The sequence below is a fragment of the Alligator sinensis genome, unplaced genomic scaffold (genome assembly GCF_000455745.1).
Source record: "Alligator sinensis unplaced genomic scaffold, ASM45574v1 scaffold1885_1, whole genome shotgun sequence".
Classification (NCBI taxonomy): Eukaryota; Metazoa; Chordata; order Crocodylia; family Alligatoridae; genus Alligator; species Alligator sinensis.
The window spans coordinates 370,882-392,229 of record NW_005843053.1 but is presented as its reverse complement, the minus strand read 5'-3'; positions in this window follow the sequence as shown (position 1 = coordinate 392,229).

Genomic DNA, 21,348 nt, shown 5'->3' with positions numbered 1-21,348 from the left:
TTGTTGTATTCAGTACTCATCCCGTTTTCTTTCTTTTTAATGTGTTTACCTTTGTTGCTTATTAAATTTACAATAAACCTCCACGAAAATATTTGTGTTTTCCCTTGTGTTTGCCTCTCTTCTTTCAATTTTTGGGTTTATGTTTTTCATTGTATATTGCAGAAAAATAAATAATCTACTGCACCTGTAAAATCTTATTATGTATTAAGATTAACTATTGGAATTATGTACTTTAGCATTATCTTTAATCTCTAGAGAGCTAACTATAAATTGCATGCTGAACTTATATTATTTTCATACACTTGATTTGGAATTCAAGGAGCTATCTTATATTTTCTTATATTTTCTTTCCCAGTGTCCCTCTGACAAGGGACACCTACAAAAGAAAGGTAGAACCAATGTTGTTTTGAGTATTTCCACTCTGGTACCAGTAAATATGGGTGTATCAATCTTCAGCAAAAATCTGACTTTCTAAAGACTGGGAGAGTATGAGGCTAGCTTGTCTGATGACTGAGTATCAACAAATACCACAGCACTGATATGTGGTTATTGCCATTGGACTAGGCTCCCCTGACTAGTCTTGCCCTCAAAAATGTTTTAGGGTATGTACAAACATTAGACTTAGATTGACCTAACTAGGTCTAACTGTACTCATGTTCAGAAACATTCAATCAGGCAAAAAAATGGCCTCTTGATCTAACTTAGTACACTCATGTGCAAACCATACACTTAAATCAACTTAACTAGGGTTAGATTGATCTAAGCGTTGATTGTACATATGTTCAGGAAGGTTAGATTTGGCAAAAAAATAGCCAGCCTGATCTAACTTTAGGTGGTGAACTATGTAAATCAAGCTAATCCATACCCAATGTAACCTGAATGTATGCACCAGTACAGCCCTAGATGGGCAGCCCTCAACTGAGGACCAACCAATCCCTCCCGTAGACCCACTACACCACCCCTGCACACTCACCAGTCCCCTCCCAGACACACTAATAACCTCCAAGAACCTAACCCTCCCCTCCTACCCCAACTTATGTAGATCATGTTCCTGGCACAAGTCCCACCACCAGCAAATGTGTGCACAGACAGGACCTGATCTATAATCATATGGCTTAAAGTGAGCTGTGTAACTGTAGATCAGGTCCTAGGAACATGTGTACCGATTAACAACAAAGCCCCATGGCTGGAAAAGCCCAGCTGCTTCCCCCCAGCCCAGGGATGTGCCTTTCCTATTCCCCTCCAACTTGGCTGGGCATATCTTTACGCCTCCCAGCCCCAACTACCCCAACAGATAACCCCTCCAGAAGACCTGCTAGCCCCCTGATTCTGCCAACCCCCCATGAACCCACTAACCCCCTGATCTGGCCAAACCACCCTCGAACCTACTAAGCACTCCTGCAGACCTGCCAACTCCCTGATGGCTCCAAACCTCCACCCCCACCCCTCCTCTAGCCTCTCTAGTCCTGCCAACCCCCGCAACCCACTAACCCCCACCACAGACCCACTAGCCCCGCCAATCCTGCTAACCCTCACTCCACAGACCCACTAGATTCTTCCCACCCTTCCCTTCCCCCTAACTTACTTAATCAGGCTCCAGAATGTCTATAAGATTTGCAAGCTATCTACAATCATGCTACATAAAGTAAGTCATGTGATTATAGATTGGGTCCTGGGAATGTTTGTACATAGCTCAACTATCTTCTGCAAAGTACTTTAGAGTCTAGGAACTGCTTGGAGTCAGAATGGTTCTGCAAAGGTGGCATTTCCAGTATCTACATGGAAAAGGAAAGATCTACACATGAAGGCTCCCCTCAATACCTGGATCCCAAAAGAATAATTTAGACTGTTGATTGATAGGGGATATTTTTATACACGATTGGATTATAAGAGAGTAGCTGCAGATGCATTGAAATCATGTTGCAATATCTTTGCAACAGAAAGAAACAGCAGCATAGTTTTTGTCTAGTGATCACAATGTTATGGCAATATTTTTTGGAAAGTTTTGATGAGACAGCCATGATCTCCTTTATGCAAACTGTCCCACCAGCATCCAGATTACAGCAGCCCCTGGTTCTGTTAAACTTGGTAAGGCAAATATACAGGTATCTAGCAAAGTAGGTGAAAGGACTTAGGCCCTGAGTTTCCTCACACATACATATGCTTAACTTCACACATCAATAGTACCATTCACTTCAGTGGCTACTCATATGTATGAAATTAAGTACATACCTAAGCCTTTGCAAATACACATCTTTAACTGATATGCTACAAACATTTACAGATACTCAGTGATCCCGTTTTTTCCTCCAATCCAAGCCAAATATAGGTGCTGTACAAGTAATGAGAACTCTTGTCAAGTTTCAGATGTCCATTCTCAACTGTTTTTACATTAGACCTGGTCAAAAAATGTGAAAAAAATATTTCTTCTACTTTCCCATAACTCAAGAATAAGTGTAGGTATTTTTTACTCAAACTTTCCAGAAATATGCATCTTCAGAGACTAACCATGCAAAACTTCAGTCTGAAAAGAGATTTCAGGAAAAAGATGATGAAAACAGGAGAGACTGTTTAGCTAAAGTGCAGCATGTATAACTATTATACTATGGTACTATGTACTATATACTATAGTACCATAGTATAACAGTTTTATAGCATAATTCGATAATTCTTTAGGTTTTCAAAGGCTTCTCCTCAGTCTTTTTCACACAAACTCCACACTCTGCCAATACTTCTCCCTTTAATTGCTTCATAGTATATTACAGCAGACTTTTTGCCTCATCCCAAACTCTCAGTGAAGATTTCAACTGAGAGTTTTGCCTTGTTGAAGGATAAATAAATTTAGATGCAATACCGTAGTGTAGCCTAATTTGTTTGTAAGTATGTATAATGCTATTACATGGGAAAACCAAAGACAACTATTACACCAGCTGCTATATGCTAGGACAGCTTTTATCATTCATTTTTATAACACCCTAACGTGGGTGCCCTGTTCTTTGTGTTAAGATTATCTACCTTTTTTTCCTGCTACTTTCTAAAACATTCTTTCAAATAATTTTTTCTGAGGGCTTCATCCTAAACCCAAAGGGAGTCTTTAAATTGACTTCATTGGGCTCTGCATTAGCCCTTAATTGCAAAAGTTCTTGGTCCTGAAGCCACTCTTTCTCCATTGAATGGCCTTTGCTACTTTAAAATATAGGTATTTACCTACATTTGGGAATCATCTACCCTCCCTCTCAGCATCTGAGTTCAAGGGCGTGGTGTTAATGAGCAAAAGCACATACTGTAATTGCTTAGGCCCTGATTCAGCAAAGCATTTTAGCATGATTAATTTTAGAGACCTGAGCAGTCCCAATTACGTCAATGTGATTACTCAGATGCTTAGAGTTAAGCATACTGTCACATACCACGATATCCTGCTAAGAACAGGCTTGGTTCCAGCTTCCATACTACAGTAGCGACAGTTAAAAAAATCATGAATCAGAACTTTTTCTCCTTCCCAAAATAAAGATATAGAGATGTGATATATGTATATGGAGATGGATATATGCACCTTACACTATCCCTGTTTTCTGATTTTTCATCTTCTCATCTTATCTCCACAGAGTGTACTTGTGTGGTGTGGTCATTTCTGTGCTGTCACTCAACAAGTGTACAATGCATGATGCAATTCTCATCCTTGCTGCAGGGGCTCTTGCTAGAAGAGAAAACTAGGTCAGTCCAGCTAAATATGCAACATACTGCTGACAGTGCAGAGGGCTACCAACTTCTGCCCAAAACCAGAAATTCCAGTAAATTAATATTGTGTTCCCCTGTGCTGCCCACTCTCAACCTATCAATTAAATACTCACATCTCTCCTCGTACTCCAGATCTATTTGGTCATCCCTTAACAATGTTTTTTGTATCTCCATTCCTCACATTTGTCTTTATATCAGCTTTGTCATTCTACACCATATCTGCCTCCACCCTCAAGGCCCATGACAACATCATCACCCTGCCACACCATTGCCCCAGCTTACAGACCATGCCAACATTACTTACTACCCTGCTGTACATATGCCTGTAACAGGGGTCAAGCCCCCGTTACAAAGAGGCCCCTTTAAGACTAGCAATGAACCCTTTGGGACTAGCAAGGACCAGGTGCAGCTGAGTAGGCGGTGTGACCAGAAGGATAGAGTGGCCTGGACAGATAAAAGCAGACCCAGCAGAGGGGAAAGGTCAGTAAGGCCCTGATCATAGAGAGGCCTAAATCCCTAAATCACCTGTCTGGAGGAAAGAGGGCCTCGCTAGACCCTATAAGTAGCCCTGGAGGGGAGGAAGTTATTAGTTTCTTAAACAGCAAGTCTGTGGGGTGGACCCTTGAGATAAAAATGTGTTTGTTACTCCGAGGTGGTGAAGAAGTTTAGGTTGAGGATTATTTTTTTTTGTCTTTTAACACTTTTGTTAGACAAACACCTAATGGACTGGACATAGCTGTAAGGGGAGATGTAGAGACTGCAGGACAAGGTGTCCTAACACCCTAACTAGTTGACAGCCCATGAGGAAAGTTAGCAGTGTAGGTAAAGCATTGACTAGCATGATTGCAAAGCACGAAGTCACAGGTTCTAACTCTATAGAGGGGTGGAAACCTAGGAGTAGTCTAGGGTGTCTATACATATAGTTGGGGCAGGGGGTGCTTTAATTAGAAAGGCTCTAAAAGGGGTTCTTATTAAAGTGCCTGCAGCATCATGGGTATTCAGCATCCTGTGCTTCAAAACAGTGTCAGGGGCATTTGAGCTAAAACACATTATACAGGCTTTAGTTAAACCATCCCCACTGCCATTTTTAAGTGTGGGGGTGCTGAATACATGTGACATGGAGGCTGCTGGAGCGCATTAATTAACATGCTCCAGCAGACTTGATGAATGCTCCAACATGTGCTAATTAGCATGCGTTGGAGCAGATGTCTAGCATATGTATAGGTGGCCCTGGAATCTGAGACAACTAAGTTGGGAGACAGAGAGGGAAAACCAGAACTGAGAAAGAGGAAGCTACTAAGGAAACCAAGGGAATCATCTGACACTGAGACCCGGCCTCAGGATTCCTCCTTTCTTCTGCTTCAAGCACAGATAAGATAGCTCCCAGATTAACTTTGTCTGCCATGCCTTGTTGGAAAAAAACCAGGACTGGGAGGTTTCTAGCAGGCAGTGGCCACAGAACTGTAAGAGGATGGAGAAACCCTTTCCTGCCCCCACAAATCAAAGCCCCAAACTGTAGGTCCTCAGTCACTACCACCCAGCTGCACAACCACTGTTTCTGCAGCTCTTTCTGCTGTATGGCCTCTATGAAAACATTGACTGCAGTCTAGGCCTGGAAAGCTAGGTGATTTGAGGGTCCTTTGTCCTGCCCTGTTGTCTTTCAATCACTCTCCGGTGTTGGGGCCTCAGCCTTCCTGGCTTCTGCCCCTTTCCTCTTGCTGGGTCTTCTAGCCCAGGCCCAATGTACAAGACCTGGTTTCTGGGCTCCAGAGCCTGTCTCACCTTCTTGGACACTGGGCCCATGGGTGTGGGCTCCACCCTTCTCAGACACTGGGCCCCGAGCCCAATCTGGCTTCTGTCCACGCTGGACTTCAGCTTCTCACTAAGCTACAATCTCTTTTGGCTTAAACCCACTCTGTGTCCTGAGCCCCAGACCCCTGGCAAGGCTCAAAACAGCCTCGTGCCCCTTAGTCACTACTAGGAACTCCTCCACCCCTGACAGTCTCAATTCAGTTCACTGGTTACCACATTGGGTCCAAACATAAACACTAATTTACTGCCTGTACAACAAAACTTCCCCCTACCCTGGGTTGTTGCAAGCCATCAGTGTCTCACTGGCAGTTTCAGAATCCAGACCACAGAACTATTGTATCCAGCCCTCCGGTAGTTCAATGGGCTACTGGAAATTGTGGCAGGAGTGCAGGCAGGGACAGTGAAGTGTGGCCTACCACCACCTGCAGAATTTTGGAGTCCCTGAGCCCCAATTGATATGGCTGTCAGTGGTAGGGTGCAAGCAAGGGCTGTATAGCCCTCATACATCCCACCACTGCTCAACCCTGACACCAGCCTTGGACCCACCACTGACCAGCCCTAGACCTGTCACTGCCTGAACCCAGACACATGCTGCTGCCTGACCCCAGAACCTCACCACCACAACTAGAATTGCCACAGCTGCCATTGGCTCTGCAGATGCATCCTAAAAGAAGCCCCTATGGACTGGATCTGGCCTGAGGTCCATGGTGAATTTGACACCCCTGATAGCCAGCTTGGAGCCGAGCACTGGCCATCAATTTTGGGCCCAGGGGTAAGGGTGAGAAGAAGCCTTGATTGCAGGGGAGAAATAAGCTACAGCTGCTTTTAAAAAAATTGAAATCTTAAAAAAAATAGCACATGGCCTTTTATGCTTAACTGTTATTTACTTGAAGAGATGTTTCAATGGTGTCATGTAGCAAATAGCCAAGAAAGCTCAGAAGGATCAACGACAACATTTTATCTTGAAAGATAATGGGAATGTACTTAATTCATGAGACTCGAGAGGAAACTGAAATACTGGCTGTACAGTGTCAGAACAGGTAAGTTACTCTTATAGATGCTGAATTTGATGCCTTATTAGGTCAATTTTTAATTGAGCCACAGGTCGTTAAAAGAAACTGTTAAGAGTTTCTATAACTTCTCCTCTCAGATGGTTATTTCAAAAGTTATGGCAAGTTTCCTATCCCTTTTTCCTTCTTATCTCACTTTTACCACATTACATAAGTAGCAAACAGCCTTTTATAGGCATTTTCTCCCACCGCTTGTCTTTTTTAATCTCGTCTGCATCTTAAATATGCATATATATTTTTAGTTCAAACTTTCAACATGCAGATTCCCAGTAGGGGAGTGCTGGAGCATATTTTATTATTTTTCAGGCTGATATCTTATTGCTGCCCTATAGTTACCAATGTTTGCATGACAACAGCCCACCTTTGTTTTATGTTGAGATATATTCCATCATCTGTGATTAAAAGAAGCCATTCTCGATGTCCTTATTTGATGTTTTTACATACATCCTTGTTATTTGCTTATATCATTTTGGTATATTTGGAATATCAAATACATAATCTGATTCCCATGGGAAAGTCATATAGAAACACAGGATTACATTTTTTTTAAATGAATAAATATTATGTATAATTCTTATATTCCGTTTTGGCTCTTCGTACTGGCACCATTCCCTACTGAGGCCTCCACTTCTACCCTTGTTTGAGAACTTCTGAAAGAGGTCCTGGAGCTTCCCAAACTCACTAGGAATTGTCAACCCCGCTGCAGAACCAAGTATCTCTAGAAAATCTTTTCCAAAAGTCGGGGGGGGGGGGGCACTTTAATTAGAGTGACTCCAAGAGCCGTGGTGATTAAAGCACCAAGAGTGTCTCGTGTATTAGCATCCCCATGCTTCAAAATGGCAGCGGGGGTGTTTTAACTAAAGTTCATTCAACAAGCTCTAGATAAAGTGCCCCACTGCCATTTGAAGTGAAGGAATGCTGATACATGAGTAGACTCTATTAATCGAGTCTGCTCCAATGTGCTGTAATTACAGCACATTAGAGCAGCTTCCGGACTCATATACAGGCACCCATAGAATATTACTACTTTTCTTGGGAAAGCTAGAGCTTTGCTTTCAAGAGAAAAATTACACTTCCCTTTTGGGAGTCACTTTACATAGGATAGCTTGGTCTTAGTTCCATGTGGCAAAAGGAACAAAACACATTTTCTAGAAATACACTGTACACTTAAGAAAACTCAGTTACCATTAAAGCTGATACAGCATTTTGCTTTATCTTCTCAAAAGGCGAATAGGCTGAAATGGCTTCCTCACACAGTCCAAATGTAGTATTCTCACTATATATAACTAGGGGATTTACTACAAAAATTCCTTGACAAATCCAGAATGAAGGTGGCTTTTCCAAATTATCCAATGATATTTTTTTCTTTAGCAATGCAGAAAATGCTCCACTTCTCATTTTATCTTGTTTTCCTAAACCTTTTTAAATAAAATACATTTGTATTGGGATACAACTCAAGTAAAATTTTATTGTATATACAACCTGATTTTAATGTCAATTTGTTCATTTTAGTTGAATAATTATTCATCATTATAATGAATCATCATATTGCTGATTACCTATACACGTGTTTGGGGATGGAGAGGTGCTATTTTAATTAAAATGGGTCCCTGACAGCCACTCTAATTAAAACAGCCCACTGTCACATGTATTAAGACCACCACATTTTAAAGTGGCTACTTGAGTGTTCTAATTAGAACGTGGAGCAGACTCGATTAATTGAGTCTACTCTAATGTGCTCCAATTAGAATGCAAACCAACACATCTATAGGCAGCCAATGTCTGCTTAATGGTGTAGAAGCACTAAGACATTCATTCATTTTAATATATCAAATCTCTATTTAAATATATGAAGACTGAATCAATTACTAACCTCACTAAGAATGACATAGTGAAAACTTCCAGTCAGTACAACCTGGACTGGATTTAAATCACTGACCTTCCACTGTAGAACTCTGCACCTGAAATGTAGAACTTCAGTCACCTGAACTATGTAGTCTCTTGCAGACTTTCCTATCCTCTGTGTTTTTTTCCCGATACAGGGCACATCTACATGTGCTATTAATGTGCCTTAGGCTTACTGCACAGTAAAATACAGAAGCAGATTTTCCTGTTCCTGCCCTGTTCTGCCCCACTACAGAAGCCAGGGGGAGCTTCAGGCTCCCCCAGGTGCCGGGCCCAAGCTAGCAGAGGGCACAGGGATCAGGTCTGGGCTCCCAAGGGTGAGGGGAGCTGTCTGAACTCCTGGACAGCTGCTTTCCAGGCCTGCAGCCCCAATCTACAGGGCACAGGGAGTGGGGAGATGTCTGGGCTCCCAGACAGCTATTTCCCAGCCCCCTTGCCTCAATATGCGGAGGGCGGAGAGATGTTCCTGCAGTTCATGGCATGGAGCTGGCAGGTAGCTTCCCCAGAGGTGAGATATTTCCTCCACCACCTGCTGTCTCAGCTGACCAGGAGCAATTTGCTGCTGGTCAGCTGTCTTCACCAGTGCTATTGTGCAGTATCTCATGCACGGTTCATCTAGTACCCGTATCTACAGGTGCTAGCAAACCATGCATTAGACTAATTTACTGTGCAGTAATTGCTGTGCACGTGTAGACAGTGGTGCTTTACTGTGCATTAGATTAGACACTTCACAGTGCATTAGACTAATGCAGACATACCCATGTTGTAGTTTTCCATGTTGTAGGGATCAACTTAAAGCATGGATGGGGAGTAAAAATCATGGACTGCTCACTGTGCCTAGCACCATTTTCATGATCTTTTCATGGTAAATCCCCCATTCCCCGCTGCCCCCCAACACACACAAACTGCTGATTAGCTGAGGAGACCTGGCAGCCCCTCTCCTCACCAGTGGCAACATTGATTCATGTGGCACTGCCCCTTACTAGTGATTGGTGGAGAGGGGTGGGGCTGCACAAAAGGCAGCCTTCTTGCCCAGTCAGCAGCAGAGAGAGGAGGGGGTGACCACCATCGTGGCTGTTCCCCCTCGTGGTAGCAGCATCTCCCCGCTGGCAGGCAGAGCAGCCACTGGCTTCCACTGGGGAACCAGCATTTTATTTTTAGTAAGGTTTATTTTTTCCCAATGATTCTGTGCAAAATCATGGGGAACACCAGTTTTTGTGGTGATCACAGAAACCACTTTTCACCGTTTCCACTAAAATTGTGAAATTGCGAATTAAGTAGATCCCTTCTACACTTCACATGTTGCTTACCATTTGTGTAAATCTTGCCACAAAATAAAATTGCATTTAAAGCTCTCCAATAAAATCCTTGTATGTTTGAGTAAATTCTCAGTAAGCTTAAGGTGGGGGGAAAGGCTTACTTTATGGTTAGGTCACAGCTGGTTTGCTTCCAATGAAAGTTATTGGAAAATTTTAATACTTCCTTATTATGTGCACAAACTGTCAAAAGCTGATGTCATTCCAGCACTGATATACCACACCCTCCTGCAGCCAGTGGAAAATTCCTACGGTATGGCAACAATTAAGTGCAATTATGCACTTAAAGGAATACGTAAATCTATAAATACCATTATATAATACATCCCATTTGAGTAGCATCTATTTAGTAATACAACCTCTCTTCTTGTCATAAAATTCTTCTGAGCAATTTATTTTCTTGAGTAGGTTAAATAAAGAAATGCATGCTCGTAATGTGGAAATCTTGCTTGTAATGCTGTCCGAAAAGTATCATTTGTTCCACTGAATTACTAAATACTGGCCCAGACATATGACTGAGTAACAAAAGGTAAGTTTAGGCAAAGCAATTAGATGAAACCTAAAAACTGGAACCCCTGTATAATATTTTTTTCTTTTCTGCTTTGACAACTTTATTCATGTCAATACTTCCTTTCTTTTGCTTTTTTCTACTACCAACTCAATATCACCCTAAAGTCTGATTTCCCTCTCATTTACAGATATCTGCACAAAGTCTCACCAATGTGTTGAAGTCAATAGGGCTGTATGGGATGTAAATCAACTCAGTTTGACACAGCAAGGACTGTGCTAAATTAAAACTAATGAGGAGCCAGGGTAGGTATTTGAATGTCAGACGTGACAAAGCCATACTCAGACTCTCCTTTTATCATCTATGTATGAAGTACGTAGAGCACTTTTTTTGTTTTTTGCTATCAACTTGTTCAACTCTCTCTTTTTATTTCTGCTATTTTATTTGCTTGCTTTAATTTAGCCAGCGACATCTATCACGTCATCTATTAGATGAATGCCCAGTTTACAGAACAGTATATAATATCTGTCCATGGACTCTAAATATAGCTTATGTTTCTCGATAATTTTCTCAATTTGAAAAAGCAGACAATAATTTTATCAGTTTAAATTTCAAACCACTCATCTCTCTGGTTTGTTTTAAAACCTGCCTCAGAACCTGAACCAGAGCCAACCAGGAAAGTGCAAGATGTTCCCTTCCCTGAAAACATATCCATGGAATAAAAATGAAGAACAGGTCTCGCAATGTGGTCTGCATTTTTCATTACTAATTGAAAATGTACTGTCTGCATACAAGACATGGAAGAAGTCAGTCTTGAAATCTGTCTCCATGACCACTGAGTATTCTTGTTAGACTTGATATATCTAATCTATTCATTATCCAGCCAAATTATCTTACTGTTTTACATCTATTTTCTTTGTTTAGCCTACATAGCATGTTTGGATTCTATCCTGCTTAATCACACTGGTGGGTGTTATGATCTATATTGAACCAAATAATTCTGTCTTACTCAAGTTCCATAAATATCTCCTGCAACAGATTTTTCTACATCTCTAGTCTTCAAGCCTCTCCAGGTTCTTCTTAGTTTTTTTTTTTTCTTTTAGTGGTGCTGGATTAGGAACCCTGAACACCAAAGTGGTTTTTTTTCAATTCATGGAAGAGAAATAGCTTAGGCAGCAACTGCATCTGTTTGTCTTAATTTACATAAAGTGCCAAATGCAAACCCCTCAGTCCTTGGCCTCTTTGAGACTGTCAGCAAGGGCCCTGTGTACAGTGGCATCAGGAACTAGACTGAGACCACCTGTTCATTTTATCTCAGCTGCCAAAGAACCCTTAGATTGTACCAACTTTCAGCTATTGCCAACCCAAGTATCTGTGAACTGGCGATGTGTAAGAGAAAGTGCTAGATGCCACAAACAGGCGTTCACTTCTAGCAGTAGAACTTTCTGATAAGTTTCTAGCAGTGGAAATGTTTTTGGGAAAGGAAGCAGTACAGGTGTACAGCCTACAACTCTTCTGTCCCCTGTTCCTCATTCCTTCCCCAGACTGAGATCATCCCAGGCTCTGGAAGGTGTGGGGAACAGTGGCTGCTCCACTCCTGTTCCTATTCCCCAGACTGGGGACACCCATGGCTGGGAGATGAGCAGCAGGGAGAGACTTCCTGCCTCAGTCCCCTCCCTTGGACTGGTCTGGAAGGGGTGTGGAGCAGCAGGGCAAAGCCCCCAGCCCATTCCCCAAACCAGGCAGGGAGTATTGCCCTGATTCTTGCACATTCATGCTTACAGATATTTCAAGGCAGAAATCCTATCCTCCTCAAACAGTTTCTCAAGTCAGAGAAGTCTTCCATATTTTTGCTTTTCTACGGGTTTTTTGGCGGGGAGGGGGCACGGTTTATACAATGTGATTTGCTTATTTTGTGGTAGCCTAAAAGTTTGCGGGGGAGGGTTGTTTTTGGGTTGTTTTCCCCTTTCCATGGGGGACTGGTGCCTTCTAAGACTGGAGAGGCACAGTTTGTGGGCATCGGCATCAGCAGCAGGGTGGCAAGCAGCAACTGCCCGCAGAAGCTGGCAGCAGGGTGGCATGGGAGGGTGGTGAACCATGACCACCTGCAGATGCCGGTGGCAGTGGCAGCAGCAGTGGGGTGGCGAGCAGGGACCTCCTGCAGAGGCTGGCGGTCGCGGCCAATCTTGGGGGGGGCATATGCCCCCCTGTGCCTCCCTTACCAGTCACCTATGCCCCTTTCTTTAGAAATCAAATGGCCCTTCATTCAGAAAGACAGCATCTTGAGCCTTGGTGTTTAATGAAATTTTCTGTATGTCCAAGTATTACAAATTTAATTCTAAACTTGATTAAACCAGGATATCCCAATTGCATCATGTTTCCCTTAAAGGACAGATACACTTGTATATTTGTCCTGTGGTGCGAGTTGCAATAACAGAGATGAATCTGTGCCAAACCTTTTCCTTTCTTTTTTTTTCTGGCTTATGTTATGGGAATGACATTCTTGTTCTTTTGTTGTGACTACAAAACAATAATTGATGGCTTAATCAGACTGTCTACTGATCTCATACCTTTTTATTAGTGTAGTAATTCTTTATCCTACAATTTAGATTATAATGTATTATCCACATAGCTTCTAGCCCCTTCAGGCTGCCTCACTATCTTTATTAATAGTGCTCTGAATATTTTAAAGTATTTCTACATTGGTGAACATGAAACTTCATGTATTATGGTTTACTTACTGTGAAGATCTAAATGATGCTCTTTATCTCAGCGTTGGTTAGTTTTACTTTTATAACCTAGTAATTCTCTGCCATCATAAAAATACACATATAGTGAAAAACACTTGAGGTCCAAGATAAAACATAGACCATCCTGATGATCTCATGAATAATTTATATACTTAAATGTATCACAATATATCACAATTTTCAATCTTCTTCACTTGCAAAGAAAAGAGGGAGAGAGATTAGGAGGCCAGGTTCTCTCAGGTATATCTGCAGGGCTCCATTGACTTTGGAGGAGCTAAACTTTCATTTTTAATACCTTTCTAGCTAATCATTTCTGCAATGTTCTAATTTTTCCAACCCTGTGCAGTTTTGGGTTTTTTTGGTTTTTTGGGGGTTGTTTTTAGTTCATGATTGCCAGTTTGATCCCAAGAGGCCAGGAGTACTTTCATATATTTACATACAGTTAGTTCTTGGAAATTTCTTCAACATACCATCCTGCATAATTGTCCATTACCCTACAGAGAGGCATCTATCTGTTAAAGTCCTTTTAAAACTTGGATGAACCTTATCTCACCCCAAGGATGTCTTGGTTTTGGGCTTCTCTGCATAATTTGTTTTCTTTGCAAGTTCTAACATCTTCCAGGATACTGAGTAGATACATTAACCAGAATTAGAGTGAATTCTGTGAAAATACATTTATAATATATTCACTTGTTATATTCACTAGATAATATGTTATACTTATTTTAAAAGGATAGATTTGTTTGTAAAATTTTGAGTAACTGGCATACAATCAAAGTTTTCAACTTGCTTTCATCTATACCCCATGTTGTCCTGTGAGATCTGGATAGGCATCACAGACTTCTCAAAATGTCCCACTTACAATTCAGAAGCCAGCTCTATCAGTGTGAAATCAGTTTCCAATTTAATTTATGCAAATATGACTGATTCAGTTTTCAAACAAAAGAATTAATTTTAAGGTGGCTACAGCTTTCAAACAACAACCTCAAAACAGAAAGCAGCTTGGGACTCTTGCAAGGGACATATTTTGCTGTATTATACTTTTGTGTATGCAGTAAAGTCCCAATCCACTTTCCCAATGAAATCAATTGAAACCATTCCATTGGTCTTATTAGTTACTGGATCAGACCTTAAAGAAGTAGGACCCTATTTATCTGAATAGAACAGAAGACAATAGGGATTCAAATTTTAGGGAAGAACAGGAATCCTACTGTATTTATAAAAAGCTTCCTGAATTTAATTCAGCCTTTCTTACATTTTTTTCCATCTCATATTTGCATTTTCAAATCTTTTATTCCAGCTGAACTCCTCCTTGAACACTATCCTTTTTTTTTTTTAGCACCTGGTTTACTCTACACCTTAATACATTCCTTGCTTATGGATATTCCTGATGGAGCTCTTTAAGGTACTACACATACTGATAAGTGCAAACTTACGTAATCTTCACCAATGAATTAATGTCAACTGCTAGTATATGAAAAATATCATTTTTCTTTTAACCTAAGCACTACAGCTTTCATGTTCTGTAAACAGTGTCACCTAGACTCCTGACAGATGTTACACTTAAGACATAATTAATTGGTGTTATAAAATAGGGAATAAACCTCAAAGTTATTACACAAAATATGTATAATTTTTTGTAGCTGGTTTCTATCATGCCTCTAACTGAAAGTGTGGCTAGTGCCCCTAGCCTCTGAAGCACACCCAAGACCTTCCAGACTCCTGTGTGCTCCAGAGGCTGGGAGCCTTTGGCTTTGATGTATTCCCCAGCAGGGAACACCTATTAGCTGACTGAGTCTCCCAGCCACAGGAGCACAGGGAACCAAGCTTCCTACCTGCCAGTACAGAAGGAGCCTGGGATCATTATCCTGGGCTCCCCCTGCATCAGCCATATGGCATGATGTGATCTGCTCCATTCTACAGTCACGCCTCATGCCATGCACATGTGGCATGGTGTGGAGGAAACTTACCTGAAGCCGGAGAGAGGCAGCAGGATACAGTGCCACTGGCTCCTGCTGCCATTCAAGATCAAAAGGAAAACCCATGGTGGAGCTCAGAGGGGCCAGGAATGGCTGCCACATCTGTGTGGGTGTGCTTTGTAAAAGCGTGCAAGGGACGACTGGCCAAGCGGCCACCCTGCACCGGGATAAAAGCCCCGGCAGGAAGGAAGCCGTGGGAACTGGAAGAGGCATTCCCACCTGGCTCAGAGAGGTTGAAGAGGACTGAGGGGCCAGTGGCAGAGGAGACGTGGTGGCACCCCAGAGCGGGGACCACAGGAGACAAGGCAGGTCAGCTAGGGCCCAGCGAGTCACCTACGAGGCCAGTGTAGACAGAGGCCAGCAGCAGCGGTGATTGGGACACTGGCGAGGACAACAGAGCCAGAACCCAGATGCAGGCAACGGGCAAGAGGTACCGAACCCAGGGATGGGGTAACCCATCAAGGGGACCTGAAGCCCAGGCGGAGGCCGACATCCCATGAATCACGGTACACCAAAGGGCAGCGGTGGATGCTTGGTGCCCATACCATCGGTAGCTCACAGCCATAGCCCTTAAGAAAACGAGCGTCAGTAAGGCTGGCCCTAACAGATAACATCGCAGTTGGCAGTAGACAGGGTGTAGGGGAGGTGGAGCCCCAAGAAACAATAATCACAAGGATGACCAAGGGGGAGTACCAGGGGAGACAGGATTAAACATATTCCTCCTGCTAAAGAACCAATCATCATCAAAGACGTGGCAGGAGAGACCCCTGAGTAGCTGACCCAAGGCTGCTCCCAGTAGCCTAGCCAAGCAACCCAGCAGGCAGCGGGGAGGTTTGAAGGAGACCCAGAAGTGTGACGCTCGGGGAGGAGAGGCATGGAAAGCTACACATGGCAAGAAGCACAATTGTTGATCACACATCAGATCACATTGTGCCTTTTGTCAGTGACCTTAGGAATAAAGAGTTCCCTAAAAACCACAGCAACTTCAGCTAGAATCAACAACCCTTTCCCTGGGGTATGGACAGATTACACTGGAAAAAGGACCCACTAGAAGTAGATAAACGGTACCTGCTTCCAGTTCTTCCATGGAAGAGCTGCATCCAACATCTGAGAAAATTGGATCACTATGGTTAGGGACAGAAGTTACACATAAACTGGTATAAGTGATCAGAAACTGATTCAGATCTGTAACACAACAGAAGTTCAGTGCATGTAGACCACTTTCAAAATGGCCAAAACTGGTTTAAGATAAAACTGGATGAATGTAGTATTAGACTTCACTGGTTTACGTTAAATCAGTTTACTGAAATACTGTTCCAGATCCCCTCCAGATTCAAGTCCACTCAGTCTCCCAAATCCTTGGCTAGGATGCTTTGTACCTCCCTTCCAAACCCCCACTTCCCTTCACAGGGTGGGCGGTCTAGCCTAGGCCCAAACTGTCTGCTCTAGCCAAGCAGGGAGGTGTGCTCTAACACCCCCCAGCTTCTGGCCTGGGCCACTGCAGGCATGTGGCAGCATTTTCAGAATCAAAAGTGAATGTCTATTTACTTGCTTATTGGTTCAAACTACACAGCTTAGACTAATCTGCAAAGATTGAATTAATTCAGCCTCAGGCTTTTTGACTGTCTGTACTTAGCCTATGTCTCTATGAATGACCAGATATTTCAGGATATCAACAGAGATGTAACTAGGAAGTTTTGCACCCTAGGCAGTAGTGGCATGTGGGGCAGTGGCTGGCCTGCCAAAGGCAACAGGGGCACTGAGTCAGTGGCAGGGGTTGCTGCTCCCTTTGCATCCTCGCTATGTCAGCACCCAGGGCTGGTGCCTTGTTTGCCCCTCTCCTCCTCCCCCCACACCTTACTGATATCCAAGAGTGTAACTAGCAAGCTATAGAATTTGTTGACTTTAGGCTGCCAGTCTGTATATAGTGCAAGCCAGAGTTGCATTTGGAGTACATGAAATGAGTGGATAATTTCCAGCCTTCAGTAATTCCCTGACAAAAAGACATGATACAACATTTTTACCCATTTCTGGTAAGTCCACTGAATCCATTATGGCTGTAATACAGGCTAGATGTTGAAATGGGACTAATCATTTTGATAGTAAAATGATGAACCAGTTTGTGTGTGTGTTCTGTGGAGGTTTTGGAAAATCTGGAGGTTTTGGAAAATCTTAGTTAAATAGTAATACCTGAATGTTAGCCATCAGAAAAGAAGATGAAGTTGCCAAGTCTATAACTGAGTTATAAGATTTACTAAAAGTTTTATTGGTTACTAAATATGATCTGTTTCTGCAAATGGAAAAAAAATCAGACTTCATGTTCAACCACTGCTCTGCCCAGCAATACCCCAGCAAAAATGAAGGAAAGGGTAATGTTGTATAGTCAGTGCATCTTTGGATTTCTTCATTAAGAAGATTCAAAGAGACCTCAACAAATTGGAGGATTGGACCAAAAGAAATCTCATGAAGTTCAATAAGGATAAGTGCAAAGTCCTGCACTTAGGACAAAACAACCCTATGCACTGCTACAGGCTGCAGACTAACTGTCTAAGCAGTAGGTCTATAGAAAAGAACCTAGGGGTTACAGTGGACAGTAAGCTGAATATGAACCAGCAGTGTGCCCTTGTTGTGAAGAAGGCTAATGGCATACTGCACTGAATTAGTAGAAATATTGCCAGCAGATAGAGGGAATTGCCTCTTTCCCATCTATTCAGCATTGGTGAGGCCACATCTGGAGTACTGTCTCCAGTTTTGGGGCCCCTGCTACAGAAAAGATGTGGACAAATTGGAGAGAGTCCAGCAGACAGCAACAAAAATAGTTAGTGGGCTGGTGCATTTGACTTATGAGGATAGTCTGAGGAAACTGGGCTTATTTAGTCTGGAGAAGAGAAGACTGAGGTGGGATTTAATAGCAACCTTCAGCTACCTAAAGGGTGGTTCCAAAGAGGATGAAGCTAGACTGTTCTCAGTGGTGGCAGATGACAGAACAAGGAGCAATGCTCTCAAGTTGCAGCAAGGGAGGTTTAGGTTCAATATTAGGGAAAAACTTTCATAGTTGGTAGTTGGTAGGGTCGGAAGGACCTGAACAGATTATCAAGTCTGACCCCCCTGCCATGGCAGGAAAGAGTACTGGGGTCAAACGACCCCCGCAAGGTGTTCATCCAGCCTCCTTTTAAAGACCCCCAGGGTAGGAGCCAGCACCACTTCTCTTGGAAGCTGGTTCCAGATCCTAGCCACCCTGACAGTGAAGTAGCGCCTCCTGATGTCTAGTCTGAATCTATCCTCTGCCAGCTTGTGACCGTTATTTCTTGTCACTCCTGGTAGTGCTCAGGGGAACAGGGACTCTCCCAATGCCTACTTTCCCACTAGGAGGGTAGTAAGACACTGCAAAAGGTTACCCAGAGAGGTTATGGAATCTCCATCCTTGGAGGTTTTTAAGACTTGGTTAAGAAAAACCATGGCTGGGATGATCTAGTTGGGGATTCAGCAGGGGGCTGGGTTAGATGACTTCCTGAGGTCCCCTCATACCCTAATTTTCTATTATTTTAGATCTTATATTAATTATAAAGCAGAACATAAATGTTATCTTTTTAGAAGACAAGGGAACATTAAGACTACCATTAAAATGAGCTTAATAATAGATTAATAATTTAAGTTTATTATTGCTCTTTACTATGAATTCACTCTCAACAAGTAATGATAATCAGGGGTGGATCCAGGAGGATGCAGTGGTATAGTTTAACATCTCCTACCTCACTCTTTGATTCCTGCTCCACCCAAACTTTAAAACTGCCTGGAAGGTGCAGCGGTACTTCAGGTTGGCCAGTGCTGACAGAATCAACTGGCTTCATTACCCATTATCATCATCTCCCTAATTCCTGCTAATCTCTCTCCAATTAACAAGCATCTATCCCTTTTAATGGTCTTGATGTTCCACTATTCTAATTATCCTTTCTTCTACAATTTTGCTGTCACTTAGCCATTCCCAGTAAAGTCTCTTTTCTATATCATAGCCCTGTAGACTGGTTTTTAGCTCTAGCTAAAAACCTTAGCTTGGGTATGGTAATATCAATCCAGGTGTAGAAATGACTGACAGTGAAGTATTGGAAGCAATGTCAAGATGCTCAAGAAGACCAGATTTTTGTTTTACAAAACTGAATAAGAGATATACATTTAACTATATTGAATACAAGACTAATAATGCAATCTTTGACTTTTTTGCCTGGTTTGTTGAATTTATATATATATATATATATATAATCTATCAAATTAGTACACACTCTAATAGGTATGTGTTTCTGCTTTGATCAATGTGACAAAGTGATCAACAAAGCTAACCGTACTTTATCATGTATTAGCAGATGCATGATGAACAGGTCCAGGGAGGTGATCCTTCCCCTCTATGCAGCACTGGTCAGGCTGCAGTTGGACTACTGTGTCCAGTTTTGGGTACTGAACTTCAAGAGGGATGCAGAGAATTTTGAGAGGGTTCAGAGGAGGGCCTGCCAACATATGGTCAGAGGCCTGCAGCAAGTCCCTACGAGGAGGGACTGAGGGACCTAGATCTCTTCAGTCTTTGCAAGAGAAGGCTGAGAGGTGATCTTGTGGCTGCCTATAAATTCATCAGGGAAGGGCAGCAGGGAATAAGAGATACTCTATTTACCAGGGCACCCCCTGGAGTAACTAGGAACAATGGCCACAAATTGACAGAGAGCAGATTCAGGTTGGACATTAGAAATAACTTCTTCACAGTAAGGGTTACCAGAATTTGAAATTGGGCTTCCAAGGGAGGTGGTGCTCTCTCCTACCTTGGGGGTCTTCAAGAGGAGACTGAACAAGCACCTAGCTGGGGTTGTCTGACCCCAGCGCTCTTTCCTGCCCAGGGCAGGGGGTCAGACTTGATGACCTACTGAGGTCCCTTCCGACCCTAACATCTATGAATCTATGAACAAATCCGGCTCTAAATGACTCATTAAAGGCCACAAAGGAAGACAGTGTCATAATTGGGTGATTAACGTTGGTGATTTTCTACCTTTCAAGTCCTATACCAGGGCTCTCTTCATATAAGTTTTGTTGAATAAAAATGGTATAGGATGTGGAGGTCATAATAGCAGTTTATGAAAACCTTTATGTGCAGTATTGCTATAAAGTTATCATCATGAAAGGGTTTTCTGTTGTGATTTAGATATTTACCAAATTCTTGTTAGAAGTGGCTAAATCCCAGAGAGGTGAGAATTTAAATTATCTACTGTACCATTTAAATGACTAAAAAAGCGATTTACAACTTTCAAGAAGACACTACTCATAAGAAATAAGATGCTTAGTCCTATTTTAATTCAATACTGTATCTGTACATACATTTTTCCCATGAAAATATACATTTAATTCTTAAATATGGCTCAAATAAATTCCTTTTCCATAACTAGGAAAAAAGGTGTTAATGTGAAACAAAATTAACTCACCAAAGAAAGAACAGATAAACTGCTACTCTCATGGATGGACTAGAAAGGTAAAGATGAAAAGAATTTGAGTAAAGGAATATATTATTGTCTTGAGATGTATAGCCAAATATAATAATACAAGAATTACTCTTCTGTAGCATTTTTCATCTTAAAGCCTTCACAAACTCTGAACTGTGTTGACTGCCTTTGCCTAAGGTACAGAAAAGTCAGAGAACTCTCCTCTACTGCCCTTCCATCTCCATTGAACACTTATGTATTTGGAGGCAGGATTTAATAAGGAAGCTTCCTCCAGCACATAACACCTACATGTATGTTGTCAGGAAAGTGCAAACTTAATCTTAGTAATATGTTTTTATTTGGTATAAAATGAAACAAATGCCACATTTGGTAGCTCCACTGTTGAAGTGTAGTAAATCACAAAGAGAAACCATCAAGATTTGGTCCCTCGTATACAACGAAATTTGCAGAGATAGAATCATTCAGATGCAATTGATTCATTACCAGCAGAGTACTGTCTGCCTATTGCTGTGTCCTCACTTGGGAGCTACTGATAGTCAAAAAACTGCTCTTAGTAAATGCTTACTCCGCAAGCCTTTGTGCTTTGATGGTTTGCTTTGCCCTTCAAAAAATAGTTGTAAATGGGTAACTTTCTAAGAACTTTTATTTAGAAGTGATCCTTGCATTTTGAAGAGCTAATACTTAAAAAAAATTGAAAATAAACAAACCACTACCTTATGCTGAGCATTCTCCTCTACTGATAACAGGAGACAACTCAAAATAATTCTGTTATCTTAAATAACAAAGCTTG